Source organism: Cebus imitator, unplaced genomic scaffold, assembly GCF_001604975.1.
Source record: "Cebus imitator isolate Cc_AM_T3 unplaced genomic scaffold, Cebus_imitator-1.0 Scaffold197, whole genome shotgun sequence".
NCBI classification, from domain to species: domain Eukaryota; kingdom Metazoa; phylum Chordata; class Mammalia; order Primates; family Cebidae; genus Cebus; species Cebus imitator.
In genome coordinates this window covers 3242480-3254734 of record NW_016107512.1, presented here as the reverse complement: position 1 = coordinate 3254734, position 12255 = coordinate 3242480, and positions in this window count along the sequence as shown.

Here is a 12255-nt window from a genome sequence, read left to right as displayed (position 1 = left end):
AAGATCCAAACAAACAAAATCAGAAATGAAAAGGGAGACATTACAACTGATACCACAGAAATATAGAAGTCATCAGAGACTCTTATGAACAACTATATGCTAACAAACTGGAAGACCTAGAGGAAACTGATAAATTCCTCGAAACACACAACCTACCAAGATTGAATCAGTAAGAAATAGAAGACCTGAATAGACCAATAATGAGGAGCAAGATTGAATCAGTNAAAAAAAAAAAAAAAAAAAAAAAAAAAAAAAAAAAAAAAAAAAAAAAAAAAAAGTCTCCCAACAAATAAAATCATCCTAGAACCAGATAGATCCACTATGGAATTCTATCAAATGTATAGAGAAGTACTAATACTAATCTTCCTCAAACTATTGCAAGAAAATTAAAGAGGAAGGAATCTTCCTTCATTCTATGAGGACAGTGTTACCCTAATACCAAAACCAGACAAGGCACAACAAAAAAAAAGAAAACTATAGTCCAATATCTATGTTCTATGAAGATTATATTCTATGTTCTAAGTTCAATATCTATGATCTATGAAGAACATAGATGCAAAAATCCTCAACAAAATACTAGCAATCCAAATCCAACAAGATAAAATGAGATTTATCCCAGGGATATGAGGATGGTGCAACATATGCAAATCAACAAACATGATACATCACACCAACAGAATGAAGGACAAATCCATAGGGATCATCTCAATAGAAACAGAAAAATGTATTTGACAAAATTCAATATCCTTCATGATAAAAACTCTCAACAAATTAGACATAGAAGAACCATACCTCAAAATAATAAAGGCCATATATGACAAACTCACAGCTAACATCATACTGAACAGGAAAAAGTTGAAAGCCTTTCCTCTAAGAACTAAAGCAAAACAAGGGTGCCCACTTTTACCACTCCTATTCAACATAGTACTGGAAGTCCTAACCAGAGCAATCAGGCAAGAAAAAGCAACAGCATCAAAACTGGAAAAGAGCAAGTTAAATTGTCTCTCTTTGTGGATGGCATAATCTTATATCTAGAAAAATCAAATGACTCCACCAGAAAACTCTTAGAACTCATTAACAAATTCAGTAAAATTGCAGGATACAAAATCAACATACAAAAATCAGTGGTGCTTCTGTACACCAATAATGAAATAGCCAAAAAAGAAATCAAGAGGGCAATCGCATTTACAAGAGCTACCAAAAGACAAAAAAAAAAAAAAAATAAATATATAAGATAATAAATACAAATATATATAAATATACAAAAGACAAAAAAAAAAAAAAAATCTAGGAATAAATTTAACAAAGGAGGTGAAAGATCTCTATAAGGAAAACCAGAATACATTAATGAAAGAAATTGAAGAGGACAAACAAATGGAAAGATAGCCCATGCTCATGGATCAAAAGAATTCATTTTCTTAAAATGACCATTCTGCCCAAATCAATCTACAGATTCAATGCAATCCCTATCAAAAATCCCAATGTCATTTTGACAGAACTGAAGAAAAAACTCCTAAAATCTATATGAAACCAAAAAAGCCCAAATTGCTAAGGCAATCCTGAGCAGAAAGAACAAAGCTGGAGACCACACAGTACCCAACTTCAAAACATATTACAAGGCTATGGTAACCAAAATAGCATGGTATTGATATAAAAATAGACACAAAGACCAATGGAACAGAATAGAGAACACAGAAAAAAAGGCACATATTTACAGGCAACTGATCTTCAACAGAGCTACCAAGAACATCCACTGGGAAAAGGAATAAATGGTGCTGGGAAAACAGGATAACCATATGCTGAAGAAACTGAACCCCAGTCTCTCACCATATACAAAAATCAACTCAAGATGGATTAAAGGCCTAAATGTAAGATCCAAAACTATAAAACTACTAGAATAAAACATAAGAGCACCTCTTTTTTTTTAATTGTACTTTAGGTTCCGGGGTACATGTGCAGATGATGCAGAATTGTTGCATAGGTACACACATGGCAATGTGGTTTGCTGCCTCCATCCCCCTGTCACCTACAACTGGCATTTCTCCCCATGTTATCTCTCCCCAAACTCCCCACCTACCCACTGTCCCTCCCTTGGCCCCCCGCAACAGGAGAAACTCTTTAGGACATTGGTCTAGGCAAAGGTTTTACAGCTAAGATCTCAAAAGCACAGGCAACAAAGCAAAATGGAACTATGTTAAACTTAAAAGCTTCTGCACAGCAAAAGAAACAATAGAGTGGAAAGACAACCTCTTGGATGGGAGAAAATATTTACAAACTACTCATCTGACAGGGGACTAATATTCAGAATATATAAGAAAGTCAAATATCTCAATAGTGAAAAACCAAATAATCCCATTAAAAAGTGGTCCAAGGACATGAATAGACAATTTTTCACAAGGAGACGTACAAGTAGCCAACAGGCATGTGAAAAAATGTTAAACATCACTAATCATCTGGGAAATGCAAATCTAAACTACAATGAGGTATCATTTTACCCCAGTCAGAATGGCTATTACTAAAAAGACAAAAAAGAACAGATGCTGGAAAGGATGCAGAGAAAAGGGAACCATACTCTGTTGAATGGATGGGAATGTAAATTAGTATAACCACAATGGGAAACAGTATGGATATTTCTCAAAAACCTAAAAATAGAACCACCATACGATCCAGCAATCCCGCTACTATCCAGAAGAAAAGAAATGAGTATATCAAAGGGTCACCTGCTTTCACATGTTTATCACAGCACTACTCCCAATAGCAAAGATATGGAATCAACCTAGGTGCCCATCAATGGATGAATGGATAAAGAAAATGTGGTACAAGGACACAGTGGAATACTATTCAATCAAAAAAAGAATGAAATCATGACATCTGCAGCAACATGGACGGAACTGGAAGTCACTGTGTTAAGTGAAATAAGCCAGGTGCAGAAAGATAAATACCACATATTCTCACTCATATGTGGGAGCTAAAATACTTGATCTCATGGACACTGAAAATAGAACAATAGATACCAGAGACTGGAAAGAGTGGCAGCGAGTAGGAGAGGGGATGAAGAGAGGTACAGACATACAGTTAATAGAAGAAATAAGTTTTAATTATTGATAGCAGACTAGGCTGACTATCCTTGGCAACAATATTATGTATATTTCAAAGTAACTAGAAGAAAGGATTTGAAATGACACCAACATACAAAAATGAGAAACCCTCAAGATATGGATATCCCAGATACCCTGACTTGATAATTACTCATTCTATGCATGTAACAAATACTCCCATGTACCCTATAAATACATAAAGTATAGTCAGTAAAAGGGGAAAAAAAGAGGATATGATAGATAATAGACAGATAAATTAGATATTATTTATCCCTAAAAAAGAATGAGATCTTGTCATCTGCCACGATGTGGATGACCCTTGAGGACATTATGCTAAATGAAATAAACCAGACACAAAAAGAAAAATATTGCATGATCTCACTTATATGTGAAATCTTTTATTTTATTTTATTTTATTTTATTTTATTTTATTTGAGATGGAATTTCGCTCTTGTTGCCCAGGCTGGAATGCAATGGCATGATCTCAGCTCACTGCTACCTCCACCTCCTGGGTTCAAGCAATTCTCCTGCCTCAGCCTCCCGAGTAGCTGGGACTACAGGTGCGTACCACCATGCCCAGCTAATTATTGTATTTTTAATAGAGATGGGGTTTCACCATGTTGGCCAGGCTGGTCTCAAACTCCTGACCTCAGGTGATCTGCCTGCCTCAGCCTCCAAAAGTGCTGGGATTACAGGTATAAGCCACCACGCCCAACCTGGAATCTTTTTTAAAAATCAAATACACCGAGATAGAGAACACAACAGTGGCTACCAGGGGTTGGGGTGGGAGGTGAGGAGGAAGTGAAAAGATGTAGCCCAGAAGATACAAAGTAGCAAATATGTAGAATAAACAAGTCCAGAGTCCTCATGTATAGGGGTTTATAGGGAATACAATTAATAGTAGCTGAGGTTCCCGCTGAATGAATAGATTTTAGCTGCTCTTGTCACAAAAAAACAAAAAAAATGGGTAACTATGTAAGGTGATGAATATATTGATTTGTTTTCCTGTAGTAACCTTTTTACTGTCTATATATCTCCCATAACACTGTATTGTATACCTTGATTATACACAATAGTTAATTTTTTTCAAATTAAAAACAAACCAAAAAAAAATACTTGTTTTTAACAACTTGAAATGTTTTTTCCAGATCCCAGAGTTTAAAACAGATAGAAGGTGGGGGCTCTACTAGGTGGGGTTCCATGCCCCTTCAGCTGGCCCAGAGGCAGCCAGTGTGGAAATTGTTTGATACTATTCCCTGCACAGCTCAGAGAAAAGCAGCAAGTTGCTTGTATCAATCACACAGCCTAAGAGAGCCACGAGGATACAAACACAGGACTCAGTGCTCCTAGCGCTACACCATGTTGCTTCTACCACCCAACCTCCAAACCAAGCCTCTGAAAAGTCAAAATCATTACGCTTTGTTCCTGGAGACCACCACAACTACAGAGATTCCCGACAGAAGCAGCTATAAATGCAAATGCTGTGACAACGACAGGTCTATTGAAATGTATGCAAACGGGGCCTCCAAAGTCAGAAAGGAAATTTCTAAACCAGGCCAATCATTAATCATTATAGTCTGATTTTTTTTCTTTTTCTTTCTTCCCTTCCTTCCCTCCTCCCCCACTCCTCCCTTCCTCCCTCCCTCCCTCCCCGCCTCCTTCCCTCCGTCCCTCCCCCTCCCTCCCTTCTTCCTTCCTTCCTTCTTTTTTTCTGTAGTAAGATTTATTCGATATCTTTAGTCTGTCCAAGAAACCATCTTAAGAAATGTCTCTCATCCCATCCCCCACCCACCCTGATTGCTGCTCCAGCTCAGCTCCTCACCTTCCCTGGCTCCCGACCCACCTCTGTCCTGTATCCAAGCTTCATGTCCCTTGAAGCACAGGGCAGCATCTTAGCACCAACAGGATTTTAATGCACTTCACTCCTGTCTTAGTCCATTTATGCTGCAATAACTAAATACATTAGCGTGGGTAATTTACAAATAATAGTAATTTATTTCTCACAGCTCTGGGGACTGGGAAATCCAAGGTCAAGGTGCCAGCAGACTCGGTATCTGGTGAGGGCTTGCTCTCTGCTTTCAAGATGAGAAAGCATCCTCTTGCTGCTTCCTCACATGGTGGAAGGGACAAGTGCTGCGTCCCCGCGTGGTGGAAGGGGCAAGTGCTGCGTCCCCGCGTGGTGCAGGGGGCAAGTGCTGCATCCCCGCGTGGTGGAAGGGGCAAGTGCTGCGTCCCCACGTGGTGCAGGGGGCAAGTGCTGCGTCCTCACGTGGTGGAAGGGACAAATGATGTGTCCTCACGTGGTGGAAGGGGCAAAAGAGTAAAAGGGCATCTAGGCTCTCCCTTCATCCTCATTTATAAGAGCATTAATCCATTCAAGAGAACAGAGCACTCATGACCTAAGCACCTCAAAAGGCCTCACCTCTTAATACTGTCACATTGGGTATTAGGGACCAATACATGAGTTTTGGAGGGACACTGACATCCAAGCCATAGCATCTCTCTCCCCTCCACTCTGGGCAGCACTAAGCCCTCCTGGGACATTGCTCTGTCATGCAAGGGAACTGGGGGATTCCATTAGGTGAGGAAGAGGGTGTCTCCTCCATAAGGTTAAGTTCAAAAGGTGGGCCCCACCTGCCTCACCCTCCCTTAATAACCCCTCTGCAGCCCATTAATAGTTATTGCAGCCAAACCATCTCGGAACTGTTTCTGTTTTCAGCCTAAATCTCTTTTCAAGGTAGTAAGTTCTCAACATTTGCTCTCACATCTGTGTTTTAACTGTCTGAACTCACCTCCTCTGAGGCTCCAGCAGTGCAGGCTTTGGGATGGGGTGGAGGCCTTCGCTCCAGCAGACAGCTCACAGTCCCTTTATCCACACCCTCATGATGGTTTCCACATCTGTAAAATGAAGATCATAGTAGCTACTGCATAGGATTATTGTGGGGGCTAAATGCAATTATGCATTGTAAACGCCAAGTACAATGCCTGGCTCTGAATAAGTGCTCAATAAATGTTAGCTTTTAAAAATAGCACCCTGGATGACTTTAAGGCCAAAAAGGAAAGAAAATAATATTTCTTAAGCTCCCCTACTGGCAAGGCGTAGTGCCAGGTTTTCTTATATGTTTTGTCACTTAATCTTCTCAGCTACCCCTACGGCTATACTATACATTTTGATCCCAATTTTTACCATTTTATAAATCAGGAAATGGAGGAACTGTGAGGGCGATTTGCCCAGGATTTCTAAATGAGTCAGACCTCTTTCGGTTGCAAATGATCAAAGCCAACTTGGACAACCTTACACAAAAAGGGACACTTGATGGTTCAGGAAATACAACAAAGTGTTTAAGAACCAAACCAGGCATGAGAATGGCAAGGGGCAGCCAAGCCTCAGAACAACTAGAAGCAGTGGCTCAGATGCCACCAGGCCTGTTTCTCTACCTCTCAGCTTTGCTGTCACTGCAGATTGGCTTTCTGCACATGGCAGGGTGTGTGTCTGCCTACATTCCCACACGCCTGTCATCTTCAGCCTTTGCCCACAGAGGACTGATGCCATTCCTCAGTTCCAATCTCAGAAATCCCAGGGAAAGGCTCCGATTGGCTCAGCTTTGGCCAGATACCTGCCCCTTAACCAATCAATTGTGTCCAGGGGGCCTGGTCATGTAAGAAAGTGTCACTTCCCACAGGAACCGCATGGATAGAGTAGGGGTATGGGCAAGCTCCAGAAAGTGAGTGTGCATCTCCCAAAAGAGAGGGATATGAGGCAGGCCACAAAATAGTAACACTCTAGTCTCATGGCCTGCAAGTGGAAGAGTCTGGATTTATGCCCAGGTCTGTTGGACTCCAAAGCCCACATTCATTCTCTGACACATGCTGCCTCTCTGAGACTCTTAAGTGTCTATTTGTACATTAGGAAATCAGGGTTGGTCAGTCAGCCTCTCCAGAAAGTTAAAACAAACTTACTCTCTCAGCAATAATATCCACGGATACTTCTGGCATCCAAAGCAGACAAAGGGCAGCACAGGCTGGGAGCCGCAGTTTCCATCTACTGTGTGACAGTCATTGTTATCACGGCCACCTTCTTCATTGTCTTTTTAGTAAACTCTGTCCTAGAAAGTAGGATTTTCTGGCTAATAGAGAATTTCTTTAGGTATTATATTTAGATTGCCAATTTTCTAAGCATGAAAATCTTCTATCTACAGAGCTGCAAAGAGATCTCAAAACTATTCACTATCTCCGTCCTTTTCATTTTACAGATGAGGAAATGATGATGACCAGGGGAAAGTCAGCTGTGGATGGAGAGCTGGACCACCAGGCAGGTCTCATTCCTTGTCCAGTGCCCAGCCCCTCCTCCATTCTGTCTTTCCTGGAATGCAGTACAATACGGTGTTGATTTGTAGTATGTTGTACTAAACATAATTTTGTACACATTTTTATTTTTAATGATCCAAGCACTTTTGTTTTTAGTGAGTAGGAACAAATTTTCTAAATTCTTAACCTTCTCGTAGAATATATCCTACCTCCTGGCTCTACCTAAAATCCTGCTGGCCTCTGAGGATACCACTTTCTTTAAACCCTGGCAAGTATGCTTACTGACCAGTGTAACAAAGATAATGCCTCCCTCCAGAGCAAAAAGCAGGCTGACTTACTGCTTATGATAAAAGATTCAGAGTCCATAAATTCAGGGTTCCTCTCCTAAAAAAATAACCCACTTCACATGTGGGTATAACTTGACCTTCTTTGCATCCTCCTGTAGGAATTGCAACTCAAAGAATCAATACAAATGCAGATCCTCTGGCTGCTGCCATTGCCATGAGTAATATACTGAACTTCATCTCTAACCTGAGTCTCAAGTCTTCTGGCAGCATCCATAAAGCTGTGGCATGCTCAGCTGTTAGCCTGCAAATAGCATAAAACCCCAGACCCTTTACAGTTCTTGGCAGAGAGATGGGATCCATCCTTCTCGCTCCTCAGTGCCATTTCCAGATTACTTCTTCACTCCTCTTGGAATGCCTTACTCTGTTATGTTTCAATCTCGTTGTCAAGACTACTCTCTCTTCATCTCTGTCCACTAATCTTCCCTTCATCCAGTGATATCTTGGGCACCTGTCTCCCCACCCCAAGTCCTGTCATAATTTTGGATGACTTCACAGGCCATGTGAAAAATCCCCCCAACCCTTTAGCCTCCCAGTTTCTGTATCACTTCAATCCCCTGAATGACTCCTTTACTCCACCTCAGCTGCAAACTCCCACTGGCCGTTCTTTGGACATCAACACTAGCAACTGGCCTATCTCAGAAACCTCAAAAGCCAACATCATTCTTTACTTTGATTATTGTGTTTTTCAGTTCTAAGAATTCTGTTTGATTTTGAAATCTGCCATGTCATTTTTTGGGGTGTTCTGTTCCCTGCAGGACTGATCTTTATTTCTTTAAACATAGTAAGCAGAGTTTTTCATAGTCTGTATCTAATAATACCAATATCTGAAATCTATGTGTCTGTTATATGTGTGGGTTCCTCATGGTATCTTATTTCTAAGTATATTTAGTTATTTTTGACTGTGTGCTGGCCATTATTATTGAAAAATTGTTTATAGAGGATATGTGTCTGGAAATCTCACCTTAATCCAAAATCAAGGTTTGAATTTCCCTGGACCACCTACGTGGTACAAACCTGAGCTGTAAAACCATGTAAGAATTGGTTTAATTCGGTTCACCTCCTACGTTAGAGGAAATAGTCTTAGAAAGCCCAGCTTATAGTGCCAAAGGCCCCTATTAGACTCCTACACTTTGTGCTGGCCTTTGGTTTTGATTTTGGTAGACAAAACAAAAATTCAGATTTGCTAAGATGGCAGAATCCTTCAGGGCAAAAGCAGATTCTGTGCTCACTGGCTTCTTTTTTTCCCTTCAACAATGGCCTGGTAATTCCTTATGATTTTACCTTTAAGATGTTTCTATATTTTATGCAGCATTCTTGATTGTTTTCAGCAGGCAGTTGGTCCAAATAACCCAGCTTACCATTACCTGGAACTGAAGCTTTCACAGTCCTCTAAGGATCACTTCCTTCTAGCATTTTCCTCCACTAACTTCACAGCATCTGTTTTTAACCGGATTAACTGACCTCGATCCTTTGTCTTTCTGGTGGCTTTTCCCATCCTCTGTAAATACACTCAAGTTTCTCCTGTGTTTAAAGATGAGACCTGCAGACCCTCAGCTGCTTCATTTTCTCCACTCTGTCAGCCCCTTCTGTCTCCACTCCCTTCATTATATGCCATCACATCAGCCTGTCTTACGAAAACCCTTCATTCTTTTGCCTGATTTTTTTGCCCTTATATCTACCTGGACAAACCGATCCTAAATGGAGCCAGCCTTCTTTGTTCCTATACTCATGTTGCTGGGGACTTCTGCAGAAGCCCAGCCAACCATTCACTGTGGTGCTACTCTTCTTTCATGGTCACAGCCGGGCCCCCATCACCTCCCAGTAGACATCCTCTATGACACAGTAAATCCCATGTCAGTTCTTCCTGGCACTTTGTTAAACTCTCCCCTCTCATGAAGCCCTTTCCTCTTCACCACCCGCTATACTCTGAGATGACGTCACACCTCCTAGTTTACCCAAAGCAGCCGCCCCTTCCCGTTTCCTCACCTCCAGTTCTCGTCCACCAGGGCACGCACATCTGTGTCCACCCTTGTCTCACTCTCATCTGTTTCACAGACAGGTTCTCCTTCCTCCTAAGGCTCATCCCCAACCCAGCTCCATTCTCTTATACCTTCTTAGGAAACTCACACCAATAACTGACCTTTCTCTTTCTGGTGGCATTTCCCATCATCTCTAAATACACTCAAGTTTCTCCTATTTTAAAGATGAGCTCTTTCCTTCACCTCTACAGTCCTTCCAAGGAAGTATTCCTGACCCTGCTCCCCAGTCTGGGGCATTCACTCCCCTTACATCCCACTGTACCCCCAGATGACAAGTCTGTTTCCTTGTACTCACTCCAGTTTCTCCCCAAAAGACAATGAGCTCCTGAAGGGCTGGAACTCTGTGTTAATCATTATTGAATCCCCAATCCCTAGCATTTAATTTGTGGAAGGAATGAAAGAATAAGGCCTGGGGTCATTGTCAGGCCCAGCAGCCCCATTAATCTCTATGTGCCGGTTACCAGGGAATTCTGCTGTGCTGGGAGCCCAGCTGGCGGGATGCTAACTTCACGGTATTACTGATGCTGTGCAATTCTTTTCCGTCTGTGGAATTTCTGGCTCTATTTAGTTAGTATCTAATTTGTGGGTTAATAAGTCTTTGTCTGAAGGTCTTGGTGCGCAGCACAGGGCTAGGATCACCTTTCTCAGACTCCTCTGAGGCTCGGTGTGGGGGGATGAGTGTGCTTTGAGGCACTGACTTTTTGGATAGCTTACAGGATCTCAATCTGGGCATATTACTCATTAGGGTTTATTTACCTTTTGTGGTGGCCTAGAAAAAGCCAAGCTTAATGAAGTGGTTACCAAAAGCTTTTAACATCATATTTTCCACAGAGTTCATAAAAATATTGACAGTGGACTTAACTGCCACATTGCATATTTCCAAGAGATGAACAAAAATTATATAAAGCATATTGATTTGTTGTTTTTTTTTTAAATAAAGGCTTCATAGCAAGAATCCTGGAGTGCTCTCATTCACAGCAGCAGCAAGCAGGCCATTCCAAGGGATGATGAGTAAGTTGGTCCTGTAGGCTTGGGTATGCCACTGTCCCTCTCTGGGCCTCAGTTTCCCCACTACAAATAAGAAGCTTGGGGTTGAGCTTCCGTGGCTCACTCTGTGACCCCAACACTTTAAGAGGCTGAGGTGGGAAGATGACTTGAGCCCAGGAATTCAAAGCCAGCCTGGGCAACAAAGCAAGACCCCTATCTCTACAAAAACTAAAATAATGAGGCGGGCATGGTGGTGCACTCCTGTAGTCCCAGGTAGTTGGGAGGTGGGGGATGGAGAGTGGGGGAGATCGCTTAAGTCCAGGAGTTTGAGGCAACGTGGCTATGATAGTGCCAGGTAACACAGCGAGATCCTGTTTCAAAAAAAAAAAAAAAATAGCTTGAGAGGTACGAACTCTCTAAGGTGGTTACCGTTTCAAAATAAAATGATGCTATTCTAAGTTCACTCCCAAGATAACACACTGCCTTTGCTTTTAGGGGAGGAACCCTATTATGAAATAACACCCAAGGAATATTGTTTTTATTTCTGAAATGCCTCACAAGCAGCAGATGGCCAGAAAGTTGAGGAAAATGGTGACAGTGCCCAGGGCCAATTCAGTGCCCTTTCACGGTTCATAGCCTGGCTTGCCCAGGGCTCGCCTGACTCCAGCTTCTTCAGCTCCTGTCTCCTCCTGGAGATGTCTCCACAGACTTCCTCCCCTGCAGTCTCCTCAGCAGGGATAACAGAGGATGATCAGAGATGCCTGAAACGCCAGGACAGGGCAACCTTAGTGGCCATCTGGGCAGTGTGGTTTTCAAAATCACCTGGATGAGTCATGTTGACGCCCAGGCTCCACCTGATACCCAGGCTCACCAACTGATTCTGACTCTCTAAGGTTGAGACTCAGGCCTTGGTATTTTGTAAAAGCTCCTTAGGTGATTCTGATCTATGGAGAAGATTGAGACAACTCTTTTGAGCTCCCAGTCTAGAGTCTCTCAAAATGGTGGCACCCATGTAGAGTTAAGGACTACTGAGGCAGTCTTGGGCATGATCCTGACTGCACCCTCACCACCTGCGTGATGCCAGTGATGCTCTTACCCTCTTGGTGCCCCGGTTTCCTCAGTCGATAAATGTGAGATGCTTGGCACAGTGCCTTGGACGTGGTGAATGTTCAGTAATTGTTGGTTTTCATCATGTCGTTGTCTTTCTCACTATCGTCATCAGCCTTATCAACATCATCAACACTGTCATTTTACCATCATCATCGTCAACATCATTCCAGGCACTGACATCATCTTTCCTCTTTTTTCCTGCTCCTCCTTCTCCTCTTGCTCTTTCATCATCATCATCAACATTGTCATCACCACCAACATCGCTATCATCACCAGCATCTTCTTCGTCTCCTCCTCCTTCTCCTTCTTCTGCTCCTCCTCCTTCTCCTCCTCCTCCTCTTCCTCCTTCTTCTCCTTCTCCTCCTC